The 26,283-nt window shown below is 41.2% G+C and overlaps 1 protein-coding gene across 3 annotated transcripts in view; it reads right to left on the bottom strand.

The window, feature by feature from the left end:
* The window catches only part of MACROD2 (mono-ADP ribosylhydrolase 2), an 840,112-nt gene that overhangs the window by 747,818 nt on the left and 66,011 nt on the right, over positions 1-26,283 (bottom strand). The gene's annotated exons all lie outside the window — the stretch shown is intronic.

Raw genomic sequence — 26,283 nt, 5'->3', positions numbered from 1 at the left:
TCGATGACATGCATGAGACTGAAGCTTTTGACACGTGTTAAGAAAAAAATTGATCCCTAGAAGAAAACAATCGAATTCCTAACAAGGAATTTAAAAAAAAAAAAGGAAAAAAAAAAAAAGAGTGCTAGGCTCTACAAACCAAGGGGGTAGATAGAGTTTAGGGATAGATTTTTGGTTATCAAAGCCAATGGTCTGTGTATTACAGAGACAATAGTGATGGATGCTCACAGGCATTTGGGAGAAAAGGACAGGGAGAGAGACAACACTTTGAAACTGCTTTGAACAGAAAAAGGGCTGAAAGTGCAGTTTCACCAGAAGAGAGAGCAGGATATAAACCAAGGCAATATAAGCAAGGTCTCAAAAACTGTAGTCCCAAAGGTGAGCAGACAGCTGGGGAATGCAGCTCTTCCAAAGCATATACAGGTCTGTGTCCAGTACACTGCCTTTACAGTCAGGAATACTGCCCATTACTGTCACAGTTTTCCGGAAATATCCTTGATAAGTCTGTATTTCTTTCTGCCTTCCTGCTGGACTATGAGCTATTTCATGTTTAAACCCCAAGCCACTCTCTGTTGCCATAATCACTCTGTTTCTTCAACTAAAGAACCAAAGTGCTTTGTACGCCCTTTGGCCAGTCTTGTGTGTGCCTTGATCCAACGCTACCATGTATCAAGCTTTTAAAAACTTAAAGGGAAAAAAGGAAATAATAAAATACCCAGTTTTTCATACATAACTTACCTATGAAAAATACTGGTCTTATTCATGAATTAAGGTGAAAAACTAGTTCTAAATCACGCTGCACCTCTGCAGTGCATTGATAAGAAACCCACTCAGAAGTTACTGCTTTTCTGGTCATGAGCTTCACCTTTTTCTGTGTTCAGCTTGACAGCGTTACACTTGAAGGTCTTCTTTAGTATTAACTACTTGGAAAACAAGTTTTCACAACTGTGAACAATGTGAATGATGGAAGGGAGGGAAGACATGGAATTACAACCCTCTGAGATACAATTGTTTTTTCAACAGAAACAGCAAATAAGGAGAAAAATACTTAATATTTCAGACAATATCTCAGATAAGAAGGAATGCACACCACATGCAATTCAATTGTAAGAGAATTTAAGAGAATTGTAAGAGAATTTTAGCAGTGCTTGGCCTGTTTCCCTAAATGCAGTAAAGGATGGAGGATGACAAGAACAGTGACAAACACTGAGACTGATGTTTTCAGCCTGCAAATGATTCTCCTGCCAGGGATCCATCTAACTGCACAGACCCAATATTTCCAGTAACACACAGGTTTTTTTCATGCTCATTTTCCAGATGTGCTCAGGGAAGCTGCTCTCCAAACTCCCTGTGCCACGGTACTGTTGCCTTCCAAAATGCCTCCTGCAGTTTCTGAGCAGCTGGAGGAGCAGCACTGTGCTTTCCTGCTGACCTTACACAAACTATGCCTTCACATGGAACATGGACTGGATCCATGGAGAGGGGCACCCTAACCAAGGGTGTGCTCAGCTCAGTGCAATGCACCAAACGAGACTATTCCGCCCTGTTTTCCCATCCCAGCCTAGGGAAGGGCGAGAAAGCCAAGACTGAGTATGTGGAACCTCATTATGGTCACGTGCAAAAGGATTCCCAGGCAAGGAGTGGGGAAGGAAAACAGCTCAGATGGACTGGAGGGGCCTGTTCTTTGCCTAAGCAGCCATTTAGGGACCCCTCATATCTGAGACAGGTTTAATGGCTGGGAGTCACTGGCAACAGATACCAGTTCTTTGCCAGCAGTTCTCCAATAACACAATTAAATAGGTTTCGCTGGCTTTTCAAACTATTTACATGGAAACGTCTCTCCCAGTTGGCTACAAGTTGTGGAAAGGGTAAAACAACACTCAGTGAACACTCTCCCCTCTGAGGTACCTCAGGGACCTGGTCACGGTACCTGTGGTGATGTCATGCAAAGGTCATAAAGGGCTACAAAAAAGCTGCTTTTTGAGGAGATAATTGCATGAGAATCCTAAGCACAGTGACTTTCCAAGTGACACTTCTGTCTGTGAGGCAGTAGGGTGCAAATCCAAAGCAACTTCAGTAAATCAGCCCAGTTGTTCCTGCTTCACCTTCCACTAGGAAGAGTGAAAACCTGGAAGGGATCCTGTCCTCCAGAGGGAACCAGGTCAGGGAGCTACTGTCCTCCTACCACAAGTGATGTCAGTGGAAAAAATGGCACATCCACGTGTACAAGACCTTCCTCGGGTTCTACAACAATCTTTACACAACACGCGTAATATTAAGATTACTCTGGCAAGTGAAAGATCTGCTTTCAAGCTAAACTCTATTTTTTCTTTGGATATTTATACAAATTTCTGTTCTGCTCCATGTCATGCTCGTCTCCTCAAGACTCTGCTCCTTCCTGCAGTAGTTCTGCATGCAGTGCTCTCCAGCCCCACGCACAAATCCCCTCAGTTAGACAGGTACACGCGCTGGCAAATCCGATTGCTACACTGAGCAGTTTACTCAACACATTCATCAAAATATCATTAATCCATATTAAATTTATCTCCATTTTCAAATTCCCTGTTATTTCAGTGTGCTGTTCAATATTTGTTGGTGGAGCAAGGAGGGGAGTTTTTTTCAGTGTTGCCTAAGCCTGTGTGCAGAGTTCACTTGATCAGCACCCTCCACATTCAAATACTGTGCCGAGTATGTTTTACATTCTTTATTATCTTCTCTTTTTTTATTTGTATTGCTATCCTGAATTGCTCATAGTTCTGTTTTAACCTGAAAGCTGCCTCCAAAAACACCCTGGTACTTTGGAATCCGTATTAATTTTGTCTCATCTTGGTACCTTCCACAACTAAATTCGCTTCATTTATAAGTTGTTATTTCCTAGCTTTCTACAAGAGCCTGATGGGCAACAACTGTTGGGGGTTTTTTGTTCGGGATTTTATTTGTTTTTGTTTTTTTTTTTTCTTCTGGCTTTAACAGTACCAAATTCAAAGTATTATGGTCTTGGAACACAGTTTCCATTTCTCCTGCTAATGCAGTGGTGAGCATGCAAGCTATCTTGTGCCAATGCTGTACATATTGAATGTAGAGCAGCAAATGCAATAAAGCAAGAGCAAAAGTAATAAAGCCTTATTTGCTATTAAAATAATTTACTGGTGACATAACGCGCTAGAGCACGTCTAGAGACTTCTCTGCTGACTAAGAGGATGCAATCCTGCACGTTCACCTGCAGCTGAAGTGGGATAAGATCTTCAGACATGAGCTGGCAGATGCCACCTGCCTGGATTTATCCAAACCACATTTGTCTGGGATAGTCTTGGACGGAACCATAATTCACACGGATCCCCTCTGCTTTCAAAACACCTTAACCTTATTTCCAAATCCATATATTGTTTCAGCATCACCCTGGGACAGACCTTTGTTTAATAAACTGTTTCTTTACTGATACCAGAACAACAAGAGCTTTGAGCCACAAGCCAGGACCTACCACCAGTGATTTATCTTTTTTAACGAAGCATAAAGCTACTCCATACCTGGGGAGTTTCTTCTTCCAAACTAGCCCAGAGTTTAGCCAGAAAGGAAAAGCTCATTGACTGACTTCAGAACAAGAAAATTTTAGCCTTTTTTTCCTTTCTTTGCAAATGGATTTCATTTTGGGGGGTGGCAGAGTAAGAATGTGATGAAATTAGAGCCCTTTCAAACACTGAAGGCATAACCACAACACGGTATCAGATTCTGGACACAGTTGCTTTAAAAGTTTTTTTCTTATGGTGAACATGAATGTTTGATTTAATTTTAATAGTTATTTCATCAAATCATTTCCTGCTCCTCTTAAAAAGTCCAGAAGAAAACACAGACCATGGATCTCACTAAAATGGTGGCTGAGCAGGTGCTCAAAACAAGCATCAACTCGTTCTATCAGCCCCGGACATCAAGCACCACACTGACTGCATGGCAGCCTTTAAATGGTGACTTAGGAACATCCCTGCCCTGGGGGGAAACCAAAACACTTCAAAACCGGGTGTTAAATAATTCTCTGGAGTTTTGGTGGTCTCAGGCAAAGCTGTACAACTCAACATTTTGGCAAGTGAGCAAATGTCCCTCATGCATGGACATCATAAATTCCCTGTGCCTGAAACCTGCAAGTCAGGATTTCAGGAGTGAATTACTCAACTGCAACTGCTTTTCAGAGCCTCTCTGTGTTTTCTTGAGATGAGAATGTAGTGGAGTCATGGTATAAAACCCCTCCAGATTAACCACATGAGCCAAAAACGTCTTTTTGAAATCTGAAGCTAGACCTTTCTAAGCTTAGCAAGAACACTCATAAATAAGTTATAAAAATAGAAGGGTCCTAATAGGGCTAATTAAATAATCTGACTTGTTCAAGCTGGTTGATAGTGTTCATATAGGCTGATGCTCTGTCCTGAACAGCCCTCTTAAGTCATCAAAAACAGGGAAGGGATCGTAGCCAAGTGCGAGCTCCCGGCCCCTCGCTGAGCTTAAAGAATATCTATCTATAGATGGAGCCCTGGAAGGTCTAACTGTTCAAACTCCAGGGGCTGCACCATGTTCTTTAATCATTAACTGGGGGGGAACATCATTTACAAAAGGATGAAATTATGCATATCATGCATAATTTAACTTTTTTTAATTTATGCAAAATATTTAAAAATTTATTTAGATCAGGACGGCACATCCGATTTATGTAACACCGATTTCCTCCAGTGGCCTTAGTCCGTGGTAAAAGCCTGCTTGGAAAATGGCTTTCCACATAAAAATTTCTGGGGTGTGGGACTTGATTTTATTTATTTTCATGGGCTTTTTCTTGTCTTTTTGATTTATTTTTTTTTAATAAATAATTGTACTGCAAGTCTTTCTGTTTTCATGGGATTCAGAAGTGAACTGGTTGACAATTTTAAGTGAATGCCTCCAATACACATTTAAGGCAGGTGCTGGTGGGATAAAAGATCTCCCCACAAACTTCTCCTTTCCCATCTCACCTCACAATAACACTTTCCAGGATTGTAACTGGAATTCCACTACGGTAATGAAATGTTTTTTCACCATTGTAAGATCCTATTCAGAACTGGGGACTTTTTAATTTTGGATGCACACAGGCAGCTGTATTTACATACCCAGGTATGGCTTAGAAGCAGAGTCTTTCAGGCTGGGTAACACAGCAAATCTAAGCCTTTGTCCAGCTCTGAGCCTGCTGCATTAACATAATTTCCTAAATTACTACAACAAGTAGCAGCAGCTCAAACGGGGAGTGAGAGAAACCCTCCTTACCTGACACATCATCTTCAGCCACCGACTGCTCTGTGTGTATGAAACAGAGTTAATTTGGCTTCCTTAAGTGTTGTTTTTCCACAGATTCAATGATAAAGTAAAGAAATAACAGTTTTAAAAAGAAAGGGAAACCCTTCTAACCCAGGAATGCTGATGTTCTGACAAAGCAGAGGATTTAAGAAGTGATGTTTTAACTTTTATCCAGAATTACATCCCAAATCCAACCCTATGCACTCCCTGATTGTGTGTATGATGTGCTCTCCCCTTACTTAAGCCACATTAAACAGAGATAAGTTACTTGCATTGCACTCCTCTGAAAGGAAATAAAATGAAACTATTTCCATTTTCTGCACAGTTGGAGACACGAGGTATGAATGTGGATGGTTACAGAACCTGTGGTATTTTGTTTGTTTACCTGGTTTCAATAACCTTCTCAAGAAACCTTCAGACACTTATTTCTGAAGCCTGTATAAATTACTGCCCATGAGGAACAAGAGCTCATTACCAGAAAGAAAGCCATGTACAGGGACTGCTAACCCAGTGAGTAAATACAATTTTAGGGCATTAGCTGATAACACAGAACCTCTGCCTAATGTCTTTAAGCAATTATTTTACATAAGAACTCCTTAATGGCATGTTACCTACTTCAGTCACTAAAAACCTTTTCATTTCTCCTCGATACAGAAATGACACACAGCACACTAAAGGAAAAATTAAATAAAAAAAAAAAACCACGGCACAGTTTTTCAGGTCTTGGAAGTCCTTCTGATGGCTGAAATTCAGCACTTTGCAGCCAAATGAAGTGAGGAAAATATTGCTGGGGGAGCTAAATTGCTGACCTCATGCCATTTCCTTACATAACTGGGAAAAGGCAGGGATGGAACTGCCTGTAGGACCTCACCAGCTCAACCACCACTGTCTCAGACAGGCCCTCAGCTCTCCCAGTTATGTGGTGCTTTCCACTACAGGAAAATTTGTCAGTGCCTTGAAGGGCAAAGAAGGTTGAGCATTAGTAGGACAATCAACACCTCTAAGCTCTCTCTATTGTTTTTTTTGCCTTCCTCTTCCCCCCCTGCCCTTTTTAATTAAATAAAGCTCATTGAGAGAGTTTGTTCAGTAAACAGGACTGATATGCAAAAAAAACCAGGAGTGATATGTAAAAACCTTTACATTGCTGGTGGTACTAGTTGATACATAGTGGGATAGTGCTGAACTCTCCTTAAAGAGTTTGAAATCAAACCCAGGGTAGGCACTTCACAAAATATTTAGCCTGGAAATCTCCACCACTCCCTGAACTTACAAATACATTATGTTAAGGGTGAGGGAAAGAAGATAATCATATATTCCTAAGAGGTTGCTCCCAGCACTGCTACTTTTTCCTGCTCCATACTTGAAGTTAGGAAGTCCAAATAAACAAGATCAGTTAAAGAGAATTTTAGGGGAGAGATGCAACACCACAAAATAACACTTCTGCTACTGAGAATTGAATTATACTGGAAGAAAGAGTAAGTGTTTTGTTTGTCATTGCTTATGTGTGTCAGGAAGTGCTCAGGTCTTGCATTATCTGCTGGCCTGGGGCCAGGGTTGCACTGCACTGATCCCTGCATTCCCTGGGTGCAGACAGACAGAAGCATTAACAGGAGTCAAACGCACCAAAAAAATATTTAATGGGACTGGTTTTGTCAAAAAAAAAAAAAAAAAATTGTCCCGAATTTCTGGGGTTTGTCTAAAAAATGTTGTCCCCAACTCTGAAATCTATCACTATCCTATGCTATTCTTAAAAAGAAAAAAAAAGTAATCTTTAAAGCGTGGAAGATTTAATGTAATGCCCAGTTTTACCTGTAAAATAAATTCGAAAGGTTTGGTCTATATATGAATTCATACACAATGATGAGCACACCTTAATTAAGCCCCTCCCTAGTATTTTTCAATTGTTATTCTGCACAGAAGTGAATGGCAGTTTGTGCAGCATCTTCCCATCTTCCCCATGTTGTCAACTGACTCCTTAGACATTTGTATCACTTTAGGCATTAAAATATTAAAAGCACAAAAAGTGGTTTGTCATTTCTTTTTAGGGTCTTGGAGAGGGAAAGGATGGAGAGACATTACACTAGGATGCTAATTAGGGAAAAAAGGGTGCTATAATATGCTGCAGGAAGATTCCTTGTTTTACTGAAAAAAGAGCCCCAACCTTCCCAAACTCAGCTATTTTGACAAAAGGATTCTATGGAGCTGTTCATGCAAGAAACACATCTTGTTCCCAAAGCAACCACATCACTTTGGGAAGGGAGTCTGGCTTTGATATGGATTTGAAGGTGATATCCTGTGTCCCAAGAAGGAGCACCCTGCTGGTATGATCAGTATAGGTTTGATTCTCTAAATATCAACTTTAAACTCGATCCTGGCGTTGCTGCAAAATCAGAGGGCAAAGTAACCCAAGTCACAGGGACATCAAAAAAAAAAAAAAAAACAAAACCCAAACAAATCAAAAAACAACCCAACCCTGCGAAATCCTCCAAAAGCACCTATCAAAGTGATTTCAATGCAGTGCTCCAGTACAAAGTCAAAGGATGTAAGCTCTCCTAATCCCACACTTTGAGCTCCTCCAGGCTCCAGCCACTGTTGCCATGGCCCAGCTGACGCCTCCTCCGAAGGACAGGAGTCCTGCTGCTCCCTCAGCGACCTGACAGCCCTGGGGTTTGGGTTTACACACTGCAAAACCAATGCAGGAGGGGAGGAGCGTGAACGGCACCCCCTGTTCCAGTCCAGGAGGTTTGTTTACCACGGCTTTTGCTGATCAGCACATTTCTGACAGGTACTGCATTTTCCCTGCTATGCTACTGAAATGTCTCACTGCCACAGTAAATACTGCTGGTTTATTTAAATAAAATAAAACAATTAGAGGTTACCTACTGTTGTCCTCCTGCTAATAAAGACTAACTTTATCCTCCAGTATAATCCCTCCAAATCAATTACAACACATTCAGCAAGTTGAAAGGATACTAGTGAAGTATTAACAAAAGCCTGGTTTGGATTATGCAAAAAAAGTCTGCAGCAATTGACTGATGCAAAGATTTCAGTGGCAAAGTACTTTCAGGGGAGGAAAATAAATCTAGCTCTTGAAAATATTTCTTGTTCTGTTTTGCTCAGTAGTTCTAGGAAGACTTTAGGTCAAATCCCCACATCACCAACCTGTTCTTAAGGTTTGCAAATCAATCTGTGAGTCATGTGTAGTCTCCCAGTCATTTAGGGAAATCTCTACACCATAAGCTGGTATTTGAAGATAATAAACAGGAAAATGTCTTAAAACAGCAGCAGCTCATGTCTGGGTACACTGGGGTTCATCACCATCAACTGATGAGCCCATCTAGGATGTGCTTGAGCCTTCCCAGGAATCAAGTGACATTCCTGAAGATAAGGAAATAACCATGCTGGGTGTCCATGGGTGCTGGAGACCTGCCAAGGCATCTTTTCATATCTTAGAACCTCCTAAAATGCCATTATGGGAGGGAAAAAACATTTTTTCCCCCTGATGAGATGAAGCTCCAGCAGGTGCTGTTACCTGTGCTGGGTCAGTCAGTGGGCAGTCAATATTCCTTCCTTTGCAAAAAAAAATAAACATTGGGATAAACTTTCATCTGTCAGACAAGCCAGGCATTGATCATGTTTTCTAGTGCAGTCGTAGGAAGCTGCCTCTGACATCTCCCCCTGGGGCTTGATCAGACAAGGAAGGAAAAGTAGAGAATTTTAAAGATGCTGGAAACTGTCTGGTCTTTCAAAATGTCATCACTAATCTGCACATCACCCAGTAATCAAGTCAGAGGAACTGTACAAGTGCAAATTAGTGTCACTTATGTCCTGAAAACAAGTAAGAAAGAGGATCTCGAATAAGTATGCCCAAAAGCAACAGCAAATTTATTCTCCATGATCAGATGAGGGATTTATTGGAGTTTACTTCACCTCACACAGTAAAAAAACCCCCACAAACATGAAGATATCTCTGTGACATTTAACATTTGGCTGAGCAGGTTAGTGCTGGATTAAAAGGATGCTACAGGCTCAATGGTAGTGAGGACAGGAAGGCAAGGAATGCTCCTCAGCTCACACAACACTGCCAAGATAGAAAGCCCAACTTCTGAAAGACCTAACTGATTTATTTTTTATTTTGAGGTCAATTAACAGAAAAATTAACAGGAGCACCAATGTTATTTTAGGACATCACACACCCTAACGACCAAACAATGAATTTATGGGGAGTCACCACACCTAAAAGCAGTCCTGCCATCAATACCAAGATCTCTCTCTTCCCAAGGAGGACAGGAGCCCACGGACAAGCACCCTCAGCACAGGGCTCAGAGAGCACATGGAAAACTGCCAACGTTTCCCTGAGCCACTGAAGCACAACAGGGAAGCGGCCGATTCCGACACGGGCATTAGGAAGTTGTCCAAGACCTTTAAACTCTTTTCCTTCTGGGAGCTGACCCAGATTTGACTATTCCTCTAATGCTAGAGCTGCTCTCTATTTAATACCCGTGGCACATGATTATGTGCTGATGGTGCAGGTTCCCTGAGCACTGCAAAGTGCTGGGGGTATTTGTTGTTAAATCGACGGTTTTGCAGGAGTAATCGCTGTACCTGCCTGGAAAAAAAAAACATTTCCTATGTGGTGAAAGGCAGCGGTGATAATTGCAGGTATTTCATGTTAGAAGAAAACTAGCAGGAAGTTAAAAGGAAAAAAAACACCACTCCTGCCCACCACACTGACCAATTTCCATATTCCAACTTGATTTTAAAAAACTGATAATATTCTGTGTCCAGAAAGGCCTCGTTTTTAAAAAAAATGTGCTTCATAAGGCCTTTTTCTGAAGTATTCTTCCTTTATAATGACTTTTAAAAGTTCTTGTAATCAGCTTGAAAGAGACCAGTAATTCTTGGCTCAGCTGTAGCAGCAATAGAAGGAATCAGCACAACGTGCCAGAAGAATGTAAAATGTACTAACCAGATATGAAAACAGCTAAAAAATGCTGAAATCCATGCAAGTCCACGTCAGACTGTCTGTTCAACACTGCAAAACTTGTGATATTTACTCTGCCATTCAGGAATGTTCTTCACATGACACTAACCCTGAACATTCAAAAGCACATAGTGCAAATGGGAAAATCTGCGCTCTGAATCCATCTATTCCCCATTTTCCTCAAAAGCATAATGTATAATAATAAATTATTTTTCCCTTTAAATTAAATTTCATCAGTCTTTGTCCTTTAAAATAAGGATACAAGCATATGGCCAGATATTTTTCTGTACCCAGCATCATCATTCTTACGGTAAAATTAATAGGTCTTCCAAGCAAATTTTGCTAAGTGGTCAAAACCCAAAAGTAAAGACCGAGTAAATTACAACATGAAGAATAATTTATTAAGCTACTTACATACATCTTCAGCTTTCCCTTATCTTTCTACAACTATCTCACAGCAACTTCCTATTTTTTTCAACTTTCCTAAAGCAGGTGCTTTTTGAGGCAGCACCACAACACTTGGTCCTAGGGTCTGCATTTTAAATGACAAAGGCTAAAAAAGGCCCTGCTTAATCAAAGTTGGGTTTTTTTTTTTAATCAGGAGATCAACTGTTTCACACATCTCCTGTTGGAAATAAGAGAACAAATCCTGACAATACTTTCTATTCCCCACTCCTACTCTAAGCAACGTGTGACATTTATAACACGGTGTAAAAGCTCATTAATACCATACGCTGACCTATTAAAAAGGGTTATTGGCTTAACACAACGGGAGACACTCTCGTGGAAAACAGGCAAGGAAAAGAGAGGATGGCTCAAGATAAGCCATCTCTCCACAAACACTGGCTCAAAGGATGAGACCATTAAATGACAGTGTTAAAAGCGGCCAACGTTTTTCACCCCCTCTCTGCTCATTTAAAAGCTGGCTTAAAACCGCGGAATAAAAGCCCAGCGAACACCCCGGTACATTTTAAAAGGCAATTCTCTCTCAAAGGGTTGATAGCAGGCAGGGAGTGGGAGAAAGGTTTATTTTAGTTGAGCTAATCTGACAGACTGGCACCTACTCAGAGGTGTTGGAAGAAGTCTGGCGCATCCACACACCCACCAAGAGCAGCAGTAAATCCTTCAGGAAGGCAGGGCTGCCTGTGCCTTACATTCGCTTTTAAATGCTTCCCCCAAGAAGCTTTGTTCCTTCTTTTCAAAGAAATCGTGTACAGCAAGCTCCCCAATAAATGTGCTCTGAGGAGATGCTTCCAACACTTGACCTTGGGGTTTGCCAACACTAGTTAAGGCTCAAGGCACCGTGCCCAGGGCGAAGGACCAAACGGGGTGAGAAATCCTGCCAGACAAAGTGGATTCCACATTCACACCCGATGCCTCCTCCTAAAACCATCCTTTAGCTTAAATAACTGTGGTTTGGTTGGGATTTTTTCTTCCATGTATTTGGAGAGCAATCCTATCTCCTCTCAGCTTACATTTTTCTGAAGCCAAGCTCTTCCAGGCTGCTGGTAAAAAGGCTGGCTGATCCTTCCACCATTATCCTAATTACCCTTCCCTGACCTGTGGATGTTTAAACTCATCTTCCTGAGTACAAGTAGGACACCTTCATTCTTTGCTGCTCCCAAATGATGAGGTTGAGTTTATAGAAGAAATTAATATCATCCGTCCTTAAGCACATGACATTCTCCTGAAACCAATTAACGGCAGAGGAAAGTGGTTCCTCTCACACAATAAGCCAGTCCTCCCCCACCTTCCCAGTGCCTCTCGGCTTTGGAGTTGGCAAATTTATTTAGCATGCTTCTAATTCTTCTGTAAAGACTGCTAATGAAAATATTAAATAAGGCAGCATTTGATCTTTGAGGAACTCCAGCAGCACCTTCGGACAAACTCGCAGCGATAAAAGGTTATCGAGAACGACAGCACTGAAAGACTCCAGTCTTTAGAGGTATTTTAACCACCTTAAAAGCCCTTCTTGCAGGAGACAGGATTACTGTGATGCAATCAAATTATGCCCAATTATCTCAAGCATTTTGAGCATTTGTGCCAGCCACCCACCCTAAAGAAAAACAGAAACTGAAACAGGACTGTTTGACACGCACAGATGCGGCACCTTCTTTTACTCAAACTAACCCAGAATGAAGGTCATCGGCATCATCTCTTGCTCTCCCAAGAGTTCCCTCTCATCCACATGGAGATGCTTTTTTAGCATCACAAAACAGCTTGCAGTGCACAGATCCCCTCTGATACTGCAATTAACTAATTTCCTATACTGAAATCTCTTATACGGCGAACAGCATTTTAATTAATTCTTTAAATGTATATTCCTCCAATAGGTTGAACCTTAATTAAAATTAGAAGTGCCTGATAGCATCTTCTTATCTGGTTGCAGATGCATTTTTTTAAAATTTGCGGTGATGATACAAAAACCACATTAAAAGGAACACATATTTCATTTTACATTTTTTCTGTTCAGCATAACACTAAGAAAATTAATTCAATCTGCATTTCCACTCACAGAATCTGTGTCCTGTTTCTGTAATAAATATTTTTGCTTTGTTTCAAACACAAATCCTACAAAACTGTTTTAAACTTTGCCCCGGGCACGTCTGCGACCACCAGAGATTTGCTGGTGCTTAATCTCATATTTCATTAGTTATTGCTTAATTAGAACCCCATTGGAAAGAAGTTGAATAAAAATGGACTGGTTAATTATCATGAGACATGAAAGAGGCAGAAAGTTCTTTGCAATCCAAGCTGCTCCTCAGCAAGTTTTTATCATGTTTATCATGATAAAACGTGGCTTTACCTCCTATCTCAATTCCAGCTCTTCAGTCAGCACATCTGCCTCTCCTCCTACATCCATCTTCACACACCTCCCCTGGCACCAGGGAACACCACAGCTCCGCGCAGCCCATCAGCACCACCACCGAACGCTTCGTGCTTTATCACCCTCTCAAACCAAGAGACCAGCACAGCAACCAGAGGAAAAGCCCCAGGAATATCTTTCAGTTTGGGAAAAGCATGAGACCAAAGGGGAGGCCTTTTCAAGCCTGCTAGGGTTTCTTACAGCTCTTAGGCTCCTCCAGCACTAGCACTAAAATATTGATTAAAAAACCCAAAAAGGTTTATCTGGAGTCACTCTTAACTGCAGCCTCTTCTCTTCACAGCCACCCAATTAACAAAGCCAGCAAGTTTACAGTGCAAGCACAGAATGACCAGGTTTATCTATTACATGCACAACTAAACACCAAATGGTATCAGCACTTCCCCACATCCCTTGTTCAGGAATCATTTACACAAAAATGCCTAATTCCGTTCTGTTTCCAGGTTTGGGCATCTGAGTATAATTTTGGTTTCTCAATACATAACAAAATGTGCTCAAAACCTGCAATTTACTTTAGAAGCATTCCCAAATTTCAGTCCTGTCTGAAGCCACTGTCTGAGAGGCTTATGCATGAATTGTAAATTAAAGTGTTACTGCTCCATATTATGCAAATAGCCAAATTCTAGCATTGTAGCAGAAGCAATGAGCTTGTTATCCTGTCAGTCCTGCAAGCAGGCACCTTCTCAGCATATCATTTCCAAAACTGCTTGTGTGTTACCTTAACTGTACTAGTTCTGATACTAATGAAGGATTTACCACTGACTTAAATGAGATGAGAGTCACCCAACAACGAGCACTTCTGAAAAGCCAAATCTGTAACTTCGAATGCAAACAGTATCGTCATACTTAATAAAAATTCCCATAAGGACACCTCTGTTAACAAACACAAGGGAACTGAGCAACAGGAACATAAGACAGCAGATACCAGGCCCTTCCTTAAACAAGCACTACAAATGCATTCTCAAAGGGAACAAATAGTCTCACAATTAGTTTTGGTTAGATAAATTACACAGCTAAACAGTTGCATGTGAAAAATAGTAGTAGGTGCAACTGTCTTAACTTGAGATCATATATATCCTGACAGTCATCCTTTATGGAAAATTATGCATATGGTGCATGTGGGTGGACTGAAACCACGCCGGGATGAGCGTTACCTCGCTGCCTCTCCGCCAGGCAGGCCAGGGTGGAGGGTTCAAAGGAGGCCGGGCGCTTGTCAGATCCATCAGCACGTAAATCAGTTATCAGTATCAGCAGCACAAGTCACATGGATCCCATTAAATCCTACAAAGTTACCTCATCCCTGCTCAAGGAAGCATTTCCAGACAGACGCTGCCTCCCACTCGCTCCCACTCGTATGGCAGGTGACACGAGGACGGGCCGTGCCGGGGCACACCGGCTGGCAGTGCCACTCCAATCCCTCCATGCTGGGACACGGGACCCCCACCTCCCCCAGTCCTGCACAGCGAGGCTGATACCTGCTCCATGCAGGATGCGGCCCTGGAGACAGCACAGATGTGCCTTCTGCACCAGACGACATGTCTCACAGCACCAGGGACAAGGGCACAGCCCTAATCGTGCTGCCACTACCGTACGGAGCCTCCCGGCCTGGCTGGAGAGCAAGGCACAAATCAGTCCAAGAACAGGGCTGGAAGCAAACAGGATTCTGAAAGCAGGAACACATCTGAGCCCCCAGTCCACCCTATTTTATTCCAGAGCAGTTTGTGTTACGTTCAATCCTCTTCCTTGCCTTAAATCGATTACACTTTACAAAGAAACACTCAATTTTAATGCATTTCTTCCATCTTTCCCACTGCATTATGTCCCTTTCTTTACAACTTGTTTGAGAGCAGCTTCCCATATCCGTGCATTTTGCTTCAGGAGAGAGGTTTCAAACACCTCTGTCGTGCTGGAAATGGGGAAGAGATAAGCTCTGGTATCTCAAGATACTAAAACACTGACAGTATTTGCACACTACAGTTGAAAACAACGTGCTGATGAAGCATCAAGTAGTGTTTCTACCGGCAGACAGGAGCAGATATAAAGCTCAGACACAAGGGAAGGAACTGATATGGAACTAGATAATTTTCCCAGCTATAAATTAGCTGTTCATCTCTCTAGCTGGTGCAGGGGGCTGCTCTAAAAGCTGCAAACAGGGGCTGCACAGCTGGCAGGGTTACACACCCTGGGCATGAACAAAGCAGCCGCCACCATCATCAGAGGCACCATCAGAAATGATGTTGGGGGGGAGGGGAAGGGTATTTGCATATATTTTGTTTTCTGAAATCCTAACACAGGCACAGCTCTGGCCTGCAGTCTAAATGAGACCAGGGGAATGCTTCCTCTTAAAATGCATTGATGCTGCTCGAGTGAAAAGTTTGCTGCTGATGGGTTTTATGTGCGTCTAAGCTGAGCCCAGTGAGCTCAAGACAATCAAGCAATTCCACCGTTTACCACTGCAGTAAAATAAGGCTTTCTGCTTCTCCCTAATTACATTCTCAGACAGCACAACAGACTTATGTATTCCCAGTACCCTGTAACTGACAGTAGTTATAATATTTAGTAATGAATTTGCAAATGTTAAAAAAACCACCCAAAACAAATAGGAACAGCAAATACAGAACAAGAGGCTCCTGTCCCTGCTTCCAGAAACACTGTAGTAGCTGAGTCTACTTACACACCAGCATAAATCAAACAGGCACAATCCAATTTAAATATGAGTCCTGCAAGGCTTTTTCATTAGTGCCTAGTTTATGCTTTTGTCATCTTTTGACTAATTCTATTACATAATACTGAAAGATTTACTATATTACATTACAGCTCAGCTAGTCATAACAGAATTTTAAAAGTTAATTTTGTTCCTCTGTTTCAGAAGCTGTAGAGTATATTATGCCTTGCTGGTTTTCAATCAGTATATTTTTCAGAAATTCCTCTTTTGTTCTCTCTTCCCATTTTACATTAAGAAATACATGTCCTACATACTACTGCTATTTTAAAAAGTAAATCTAAGGAAGCTCCCATCCTTGTGCTCACTGCCTCCCAAAAAATTAGAGCTTTAATTTTTTTTAGTTTCTTCTCTATTTTGCCCCAACCTACTTTTTCAGGGTCCCTGGTCAAGCAGTAAGAGCTGAGCAGTTCAGCACCAGCCTCACAGAAAAAAAATATACAGGGCCACACTGCCTTCGTATTTCCCTTACTCAAAACAGCACAGATAATTCCATTGAGACTGGGGAGACACATTTACAGTCCATTTCTGAAGATGGGAACATAATTCTGGTGAGCCATTACCAGCAGGAGGATGCTTGGGAGTGAATCACCATGTCCCCCATCACAGACAGAGCTGCACAACAAGGGTTGTGCAACCCACTGCTGAACATTCCATGTGCACTTACCTCCATCTCACCCTTCAACTGGGTTTTTTGTGGTTTTATTCAAATTTCTCAGTTCCTCAGCAGCAACACACACAAAAGAGCCCAGCCAAGGTCCAAAAAGCTGCACACAGCAAAGGCTCCTGTGCCCACATCACCAAACTGGAGTCTTGCTTAGAAATTGAAGTCTAGTGTCCCAAATATTAATATAAAATGATTAACATAAATTAATATTTAAAAAGGTTTCTGACCAGAAGACTCTGTAATGTGCATTATGTGCAGAACAGAATGAAACAGAACTGAAGGACGACAGCCATCATGACACAACACAGTGCACTTGCAGCTTGATGCAGGCAAGAAAAGCATATTAAAAAAACCTAGAAGCCAAGTTACTGATAAAAATACCTTCTAGTGTGTGAATAATATACCTATTAATAAGGATTTTCTAGACTTTCTATTTGTAACTCATTTCAAAAGGACCGCTCAGGGGGTGCTGTTGGTTCCAGACTAATTGCTCCCAGATCGTGTCGGATTTTCCCACATTCAGGAACAAGTGTCACGCTGAACTTGGTCAGATCAAGGCATTTCCACCAGCTGCTTCAACACCACTTAGAGAAACTCATCTGGATGCAATTATGACTTTACTGCAGAGTTTTTGTTGTTTTTTTAAAACACTGAACCACAAAAATCACGTTCTTCATTCAATTCCCACTGCAGTAAATAGGGTGGTTTCCACAGACTTTGATGACTTTTGGATAAGGTCCCACAAAATGATGAAAAATAAGAACTCTTTGTCTACCAGGGAGAGAGGTTAATCTCTTATCCTTGGTGCCTGCACATCAAAGAACTCTGCAGTTGCTGCACACTAAGTCCAATATATATGGACATACAGTCATAGTTTAAAATGAAAAATACTTCTATAAAACACATCTCCAAGACAAAGGACTTGGATTCAGAAAGACTACTAAGCTCTTGTCAGTAAGGGAGCAAGTTATCAATTCAAAGAGATTATTCTTTAAGCTAGGAAAAAAAGCAAATTCACTAATTTCATTCATGGATTTTCTTTTAATTTCCCTACAATCAAGATATAGCAAGCACTTATCTGAGTTGGGCTTACTTTTATATCTTCAATTTGTCACATACATATTTTATCTCCAGATGACATAGTTAAAGGCAAAAGCACTTAAATGCCACTAGAAATGGGGGAATCCATTTAACTCTTTTCCCAAGGTGTGAGTCAGTCGCCACACAAGGTTTTCAGCACAGTCCTCTTCAGGAGATACTAATCCCAAGAAGGTCTTTGAAAGAAAATACTCATTGTGCCTGAAAGGTCTCTACAGAAACCTCAGTTTCAAACTCAGACTCAAGTTGTGCCACTTTTGGTGGAGGTGTCTTTGCAACAGCCAGCCCCAATGAACAGAGACCACAGTGTGTGTAACAACCACAGCTGCATATTAAAAAAATATATTTCTGCTTTGCTCAAGCAAAACCACGAGCAAAGTGACAAAGCTGTGGGTTTGCAGTAGCCATTAGCTAAGGGTGTCAATAATCTGCCCACTTCACAGCTTTGCTTTTGCCCTGAAATATCTGAAGCTGCTCCTGGTTTTGTGTATAGCCATGATTATAGGAAAGCAGCTGCCTTAATGAGCCATGGAAAGAGTGCGGGAAGAAGAGGCTGAGGATGAGACCTTGTTCTGCCTTCTAAGAAGTTTCTTGGCCACTGTTTTCCCTCCTTGTCACACACTTAGTCTCTGAAGTAAACACACATTTCACCTATTCACTTCTAATGAGTTGTACAACAACACTGCATTCTACCTTTTGTTAGAACTCTGCTGGCAGTGTTGGTTTTAACTTCATGTTAAAAATGGAGACTAAGTAAGTTCAAACAAATATCCTTAGCAAAGCAGTTTTTCTTTGAAGTTTAAAAACCAACAAGTGAGAGAAGGTCCTTAGCAGCCTTTTAGTAAAACTAGAGTTCTGCCCACTTCTTTCATTAGTGATGGAACAATTCCCAGCGTATTCCCAGGCTGAAATACAAAATCCTGGCATTCTTCTCTGGCAGGTCAGCAAGGATGTGGCTGTTTCATTCCAAATATGACAATTAATGTTTTGCATATACTGCATAATCCTATATATAATTGTTCACTTTTATGTGGCTTGTTCAAATCAAGCCATAGTTAGCACTGACTGAAAATTATCAGATTATGGAAAATTAGGTGATGGTTTTATTTCTTGTTAATAATTAACATCTTTCACTCTAAAAACCTGGATTGGTACCTGAAGCCTCTCCTCTCTACCTGTTCATCCAACCCTGGGAAAAATAAAAAGCACTTTTGCACACCCTAAACTTAAACTAGAGCCTAGAAACAGAACAGAAGAAAGACCAGTTGGACTTGCACAGACTGCACTGCAGGCTGGGAGGAGAACAAGGGAAGGAAAACAGGAGCTGTATTTATAAATTCATATAAGCTGCTGTAAGATTATCCTAAAGGAAAGCTCCACCCTTCACCACCAGCAATTACTAAACCATCTTCAATAGCCATCTGTAGGATATGCTTTAATTTGTGGATCCCGAGTCTATTGTTTATCATGTCATAATCTGGAAATAATTGTAGAGATCAGGATGTATTGAAATGGATTTTTTATGATAGTTGGCAAGACTAATGATGTATTTACAGCAGCAAGTAATTTCCTACGTGTATTTCCTAAAAATGTTTCAGTGCTTGGGGTTTTTTTTCAGTGGGCACAGGACAGAATCACACAGGTACAATAATATTGGATCTGCAAACACCACAGGCAAATTTGTCAGGAAGTAAATGTTTTGAAATGTATCAAGTGAATAAAATGACATTAAAACAACAGATTTTAAGATATGGAAATGAGAAAATGCAAAATTGTTCAATATCCAAGGAAAGCATCAGTGTAGGAGAAGCCTTAATGCTGCAGCCACAACAGGCTTTATTTGCTTGTTTCTTTGCTGGCAGCACTGTAATAACATTGATGATGTTCAATATTATATCATTTTTCCCCCCACCTGTGTATCGTATCTGAAAAAAAAACAACATAAGAAAGAGCAGAGGATGAAAACACATTCCACTGAAACAAAGAGAAGTTTACCTTTGAATTAATGAAAACAGTATTTCACTCCAAGCTGAAGTGATTTGCCCCAAGAGGCACCAGTTCGAAGCAGAGCTGCTGGTTCTAATCCACTCCCTTGACTCCTCACCTCACTCACTCCACCACTCACTCACTCACTCCACCAGATCTCTTCCCTGCCTGTGTCTGTGCAGGACAAGACACATGTTCCAGCACAGATCAGCTCTGCTGCACTGTCAGTCATCTGCCCCCCTCTGAAATTACCCCAACGCTCCATGTAACTGAGGAATCACCACAGATTCCAGAGTTCAGAGCAGGAAATCAATACACACTGCAAAACATGCAGAAAATCCTTTGGCCTGACTGTGTTCGACTCAAACTGAGAACCCTTTCACAGATTTCTCAAAAATTCAGGTCTTCAGATTTCTCCCAACTGAGGCTTCAGCAGAATAAGAATCAACTCAGCCCAAATGCCCCACAGGAAATGTGTTGACAATACTGTGCAAATATCACCCCTTTCCCACCCAAATTTGCTCCCAGCAGTTTTCACTGCATTTGTCCCCAGAGCACACATGCTTTGCTGTGACTCAGTTATTTTACTTGTTAGTGGTTATCCACAACAGACCAAATTCTGCTTGTGTTTCTCTCTGGATAAACAGCTCCAGCCACTGCAAGGAATTACTGATGGTAGAAATCAAGCAGAACTTGCCCCAGTTTCCTTAACTGGCTAGATTGAAAATCTGTCCAATTAATCCTCTTTTAAAAAAAAAAAAATAACCTAGTAATGCACTGAAAGTTGTAGTTCCATTGCATGTGGCACTGAAAGCCTCCTGGCCACAGGCTGCCAAAGATCCTTTAAGGTATAGCACTGGGGGGTGGGTTTTGTCATCTGCTTTTGGGCACTGTGGGGAGGCCCTTTACTCATAGGTGGGTTTTTTGTATTTCTTTTTGTAAGAATAATTGGGACTATTTATAGCTGTCTACCTTCAAGATAAATAAAGAACTGTCGTGAAAACTCCCACCAAAGGATAAAACTTACTGTTAAAGAATGCAATTTACTGCTAAGCATCAACTTATCTGCTAAGTTAACTGGAACAACAGCTTTGCAACACAGAAGTTGTGCAAAAACACAATAATCATCAGCCCAAATGATTCATTTCCGGCCTGAGTTGGGGTCCAGTGTCCAAACATCCTCACTGATGTGAGAAAATCTTGTTTTCTGTCAGCAAGCAGAAGCTACAGAACAATTACCCTCCATTCCCTATAGCATCTGTTCTCCAAATTCTCTCGGGGGCTGCTTTACACTTGATCCTCAAAGGGTGTTTAGTTTTAGCCTCTTAAAAAAAAAAGGCAAAGTGATAAACTGATAAAAAAAATCTTAAATAGGGAATGCAAGGAGCCCTGCACCTTCACATGGAAGATCGATTGAGCTGAGCAAACCCAACTAGAACAAACTGTCAGGGAAATAATAAAAGCTGGCAAGCTGCTCCTCGACTTCAGCTGCCCCTCGGTGACTCCAGAGTGTTTTCATCTTCCCTCAAGACAGCACCAGTTACACATCAATGCTTTTGAGTGCCAGCCTCATTAAAGCCCACGTTGGTACCAGCTCCTATAGCCAGAGCAAAATTAATATTCAAACTTCAGCTGAGAAGACTGTCACAGTTGCTCCACCAGAGTTTGCATACAAGGAAAACAAGTGTTACAGAACAGGAAAATCACATTAACTGGGTTCTCAAATTGCTGCTCTGAGCATTGCATACTAATGCATTAATATTTGTTTTTAAAATAAGCATCTGCTGCTGGAAGAGAAGGTAAAAGCAGATGTCACCCAAAGCACCACAGCAGTTAAGGAAAAGGAAGGCTGCAGGTCACTGCCATCTGTCAGGTGAAGGGCATTAAAGCCAAACCTAGTCAGGGCAAGACTCAAAGAAAGATCTTGCACAAGTGACTGGACAGAAACAAAGCTGGAAACTGTTTCAGAAGCAAACTTTTGTGAAAGAATCTTAAATACTGATCAAAGTCAACTCTGGATTTCGTAGAGTCAAGTGATTCTGAGTGCACGGGGAGAAAAGAGGTTTTCCTTGTTACTGGCAACCAAAAGACACTTGGCCACTGAAATCAGGCACTGGAGCTGGAGCCAGTTGGGAGTTAATTGATATTTTAAGGGTCTCCCATTCTCCCTCCTCCCTCACCCCTTGGGCTTTGCTGTGCCTCAGGCCCAGTGGCAGCACAAAGCCGTGCACAGAGGGTCCATGGCTGTAAGCTGATAAAAAGCTGCTAAGCCAACTGATGGCAAATCTGACCTTGCTAAACCGCTCAGCAGGAATTTAAGGAGATAAATATTATTTCAAGGAGCAGGGTTCTCATGGATACCCCATTAAACTTCAGGAATAGCAAACCACCACAGGGTGCAGCCGGCAGGAGAGGGATGTGTGTCTGTGAGATCAGTGACAGAGTTATTCAGAGGGAATAGGTACAGACAAAATATAAAACAACTTCTTCATATTTTTAATAACATGCCAAACGCTCCCAATTTCTCTGAGTAAAAAGCACTTCAAGATCATTGTGCTTCATTCCTCCTAATGCTGCCCTTAACTGCGTTATTACTTTTTGTGCCAAGGCTCATCCAGGTGCCGCTTCCATACCTGACACCACCTCCATCATGGAAGGTAAAGCTCAGAGCCAATATGAGGAGGGAAAAGCAATCCTATTTCCACACGAGATGATTCTGTTCCAGGCTGTGTTTACTTTAGAAGCCTCATTTTTAAATACATGAAATTACACAAGCAATAAAACAGTTCGCACAGAGCAGTGCTAAATTCTTCAGCACCACCTGTCCCAACTTTAGGACAGTACTATAATTCAGCCAAGTAAAAAATGACCTGATTCAGTTCTATTATAATACAGAGTCTTAAACCTTTTTTTTTATTTAATAAGGCATTTATGACTAAGTGGAACATGAGATGGCTATTTTGAATGATTCACATATACTAGTGTGTATTATTCAAAACAGTAATATTTTATCTAAAAATAGGTTTAAAATTCCACTCCAGAATCCTAAGCTAAACACTGAAATTTGCTCAATTTCCTCCTTGCAAGAAACACAATTTAGTTGCGGTTTCAATTTTATTTAAAAGCCATAATTAAATCTTCTGCAAGGCCAAAAGAAATTTATCACTTCAAGCAGCAGGACTGAGAATTTACCTGTCATCCCTAAAAGAATTGTTCCAGCACTCTGAATTCCATTATTGATAAAGCATGAAAGAGCTGTTTTTAATGACAACCCACAGGGTCAGTAACCCATTACCACAGACAGCACCATTGCCACCAAATGCCACTGGAGAGATGGAGAACGGCATGGAAATTGTAACTCTGGGACCGTACTCCTGGGAATTTCCAGTAGCACCAGTAAGTTTTGCGTTATTCTGAATCAATTCTATTTTTCCTAGGGACAATTTTGTATATAAACCCAGCCACAGAGCCGTAATTACGCTCTCCCAGGGAAGGAATGCTCTGTAACAGAGACAGATGGCTTCGGCTTACATGCTGCACTCCCCCTTTTTCCAAAGTTCTGCTGCAATCTTATTGTATGGGCTTTGTAACTTGCTTGTTTGCATCTGTTGTCATATTTCGTGGCTGCTGAACAGAAAAAAAAAGTGTTGGTTTTGAGATGAGAGCAGATTTTGCCTATTTATCATCATAATTCCCTCAACCAGGATGAGGCTATTTCCTCATTAAGAAAAATTCCAAGTATAACACTGTTTTGTTGCTCTGCAGTCAACAAAAGCAAAATGAAGTATTTTTAAAAAATGGAATAATGCCTCTGGATCAATAAAGGTCACAGTTACACTGGTAAACTACCTCCTACATGTGTTAGGTGGCCTTTTATCTCTTAATATAGTTGTCCATATTCACGGCTAATTGGAATGACTTGCTCTCAGCCACATAAAACAACCTTTTACTACTGCAAGACTCAAGCTGAACATCAGGTTAGTCTTTCCCATAATGGTCCTGTTGTGTATCTGACCCTTATTTGCTTTAAAATAATCCCAGTTTATTTTGCATGTGCACTCCATGTATGTCATTTGTCTCCATAAGTCAGTTTTAATTTTCATTAACAACTGAAGTTCTGTCTTCTCCCTTTATCCAAAATTATGTGCTACTTTTTTTGATGCTAAAACAGAGAGTATTTTGAAATATGAAATATTTTGTTGAAGCAAGTCCAGAGGATGTCACAAAGATAATCAGAGGGCAAGGGGTGATAGCTTTAAACTGTCAGAGACACAGGATTAGATGAGATATTAGGACAGAATTCTTCCCTGTGAGAGTTGGGAGACCCTGGCATGGGTTGCCCAGAGAAGCTGTGGCTGCTCCATCCCTGGAAGTGTTCAAGGACAGGCTGGATGGGGCTTGGAGCGACTTGGCCTAGTGGAAGGTGTCCCTGCCCACGGCAGGGGGTTGGAACTGGATGATCTTTAAGGTCCCTTCCAACCCCAACCATTCCAGGATCTCCACCTCCCATCACATCTCAGAATAAACTCCATGAAAAGTTTCAACTTAGACAAAGATAAATATTCTGGGGCCAGGAGAGGTGTCGAAAACCTGCTGGGTGTAACCTGGGAGTGCACCAGGAGTGACTCCCATGAGCTGCAGCAGGGTTTCACCTTCTCCGAACAAGCACAGCAAATTCCGGCAGCCTGATGCCCTGGAAAAGCTACTCAGATACATCAATAACAGAAAAGACACCACTGCATACCATGCAAGGGAAATATATCCTTAAGAACTGTAAAAGTAAAAATGGATTGCAAAGAAAGAGGAAACCTTTGTTTTTACAGCAAGTCCCACAACAACTGGGTATTAAAGTTACACCACAATATTCAGATTTGTAGTCAGCATTCCAGCCAGCAGGACACAAAGCAACTGAAGGGTTGCTAAATTACATGTGTGTCTTTCTCTCTCTACACACATAGCCATCTATATAAAAATTTTGCCAGTAGTGCTGGAGTCCCACTTTGACAATTTTATTTTTAATCTCTTTCCACCTCACTCTCTCAAATTGAATAGAGGACATGTCAACTACCAGGCTTAATTTCTGTTCTCATTAGCTTCTACATTATGCAGATGTCAGGTCAGGAAGAACTGTATCAGATAACCAAAAATTAGTAATAATTAACCAATAGCAGTGCAGATTGCCTGAAGAGACCTATACCTTCCAAGTGGTAAATTATTTTTTAATTATCCCATTGAGATGGAGACTTCTAATTGCAAATACTCGAAGCAAGGAAAAAAATATACACTGGGGAAATCCCAGATTATTAGCAACTGTGCAACTTTCTACACAGGTTTTGCAAGTAATAATAGAGCTTTTCCAGTTTAAAAAAAAATATTAAAAATTCCTGGAACACTTCTTTGGTGATGCAGATAAGCCTGAAATTGAAGTGTATGAGGAGGATAATGGAAATGATAATTCAATTTTTAATGTCCAAACAATATTTTTTTTAAGTCAACAAAATAAATTGAAGCCAGAGCTATTTAGAATGTGCAGATATAAGAAAATGAAATGGCTTTTGAGCAGCAGACATATTTTATAAGCTCAACATTAGATGACGTCAACACATACCTATTTATTTGGCACTTTAGGGGCACTTCATTTGTTCCAATACAATTTTACAGATCCAGGATCACTCCTAAGCCCTTTAGCCCATCTTTCCATTACAAGGAGAAAAGGGAGAGATGTTATTTATTACCTGGGAACTTTGAGATTTTTGCCACTATGCCCAACCATGAGATTTAACAGCTTCTCACACGCCTAAGGAAAGGAACTAAAAAAGTCCCAAAATTACCACGGGATCTCCACCAGGACCACAGTAATCCACACTTTGGAAACCACAAAAATTAGAAGTATATATTGATGTCCTGAGCATCCTTTGAAGGTGTTGTATCATTAGATAATCATTAATATTTTCCTTGCCCCCCCATAATACCATTCCTGGGTGGCTCGAGCAACATTACACCCTCAGCACATCGATTCCTGGGGCCCAAACACCCTGCAACAGGCATTTAATAAAAACCCTGCCTATAAAATTCCTAATGGCTCATTTGTCACTTCCCTGATTTCATAACAAGCATTACCAACCTCTCCCAGGATCACAAAAGCAGCGAGGTTGGTCCTAATGTGCTTCAGCCACAAACATTTCTATTAACGCGGCCCAGGCACACATTTGCTACCTAATCAGCCATCTGTCACCCACTGGAGAGCTCCCTCAAAGTTTGAAGGGTAGAGGAGAATACTTTGCACTAAAGGTAGAAAAATCCTCTTTTGTGGCTGCATTTATCTTTTTTTTTTTTTAAACCAATGTCTTTGCTGCTGAAAGTTGGAAGCAGTACCTCGGTGCAGAAGGTGCACAGATTTCCACTCTGTGGGTGCAAAATGTAGTTTATAGGCCAAGTGAAATCCATAGTCAGCATCCAGTGAACTGCTGGCCTTGCAAACAGTTGTACTGAAGGGGAGGAGAAGTCAAGTGTGTCTCCTCAGAGGGAGCCTTTGGGTGAGGCAGTAAATGTGTACAGATTAATAGCCTTGATTTTGGGCTCCCAGACAGTTTGGGAGGACAGGAGTTTGTGAAGGAACAACAATGAGA

The sequence above is a fragment of the Manacus candei genome, unplaced genomic scaffold (assembly GCF_025592945.1).
Source record: "Manacus candei isolate 608988 ecotype Guabito, Panama unplaced genomic scaffold, ASM2559294v1 h1tg000035l, whole genome shotgun sequence".
Lineage (NCBI taxonomy): Eukaryota > Metazoa > Chordata > Aves > Passeriformes > Pipridae > Manacus > Manacus candei.
This window is presented reverse-complemented; position numbering and strand designations above follow the sequence as displayed.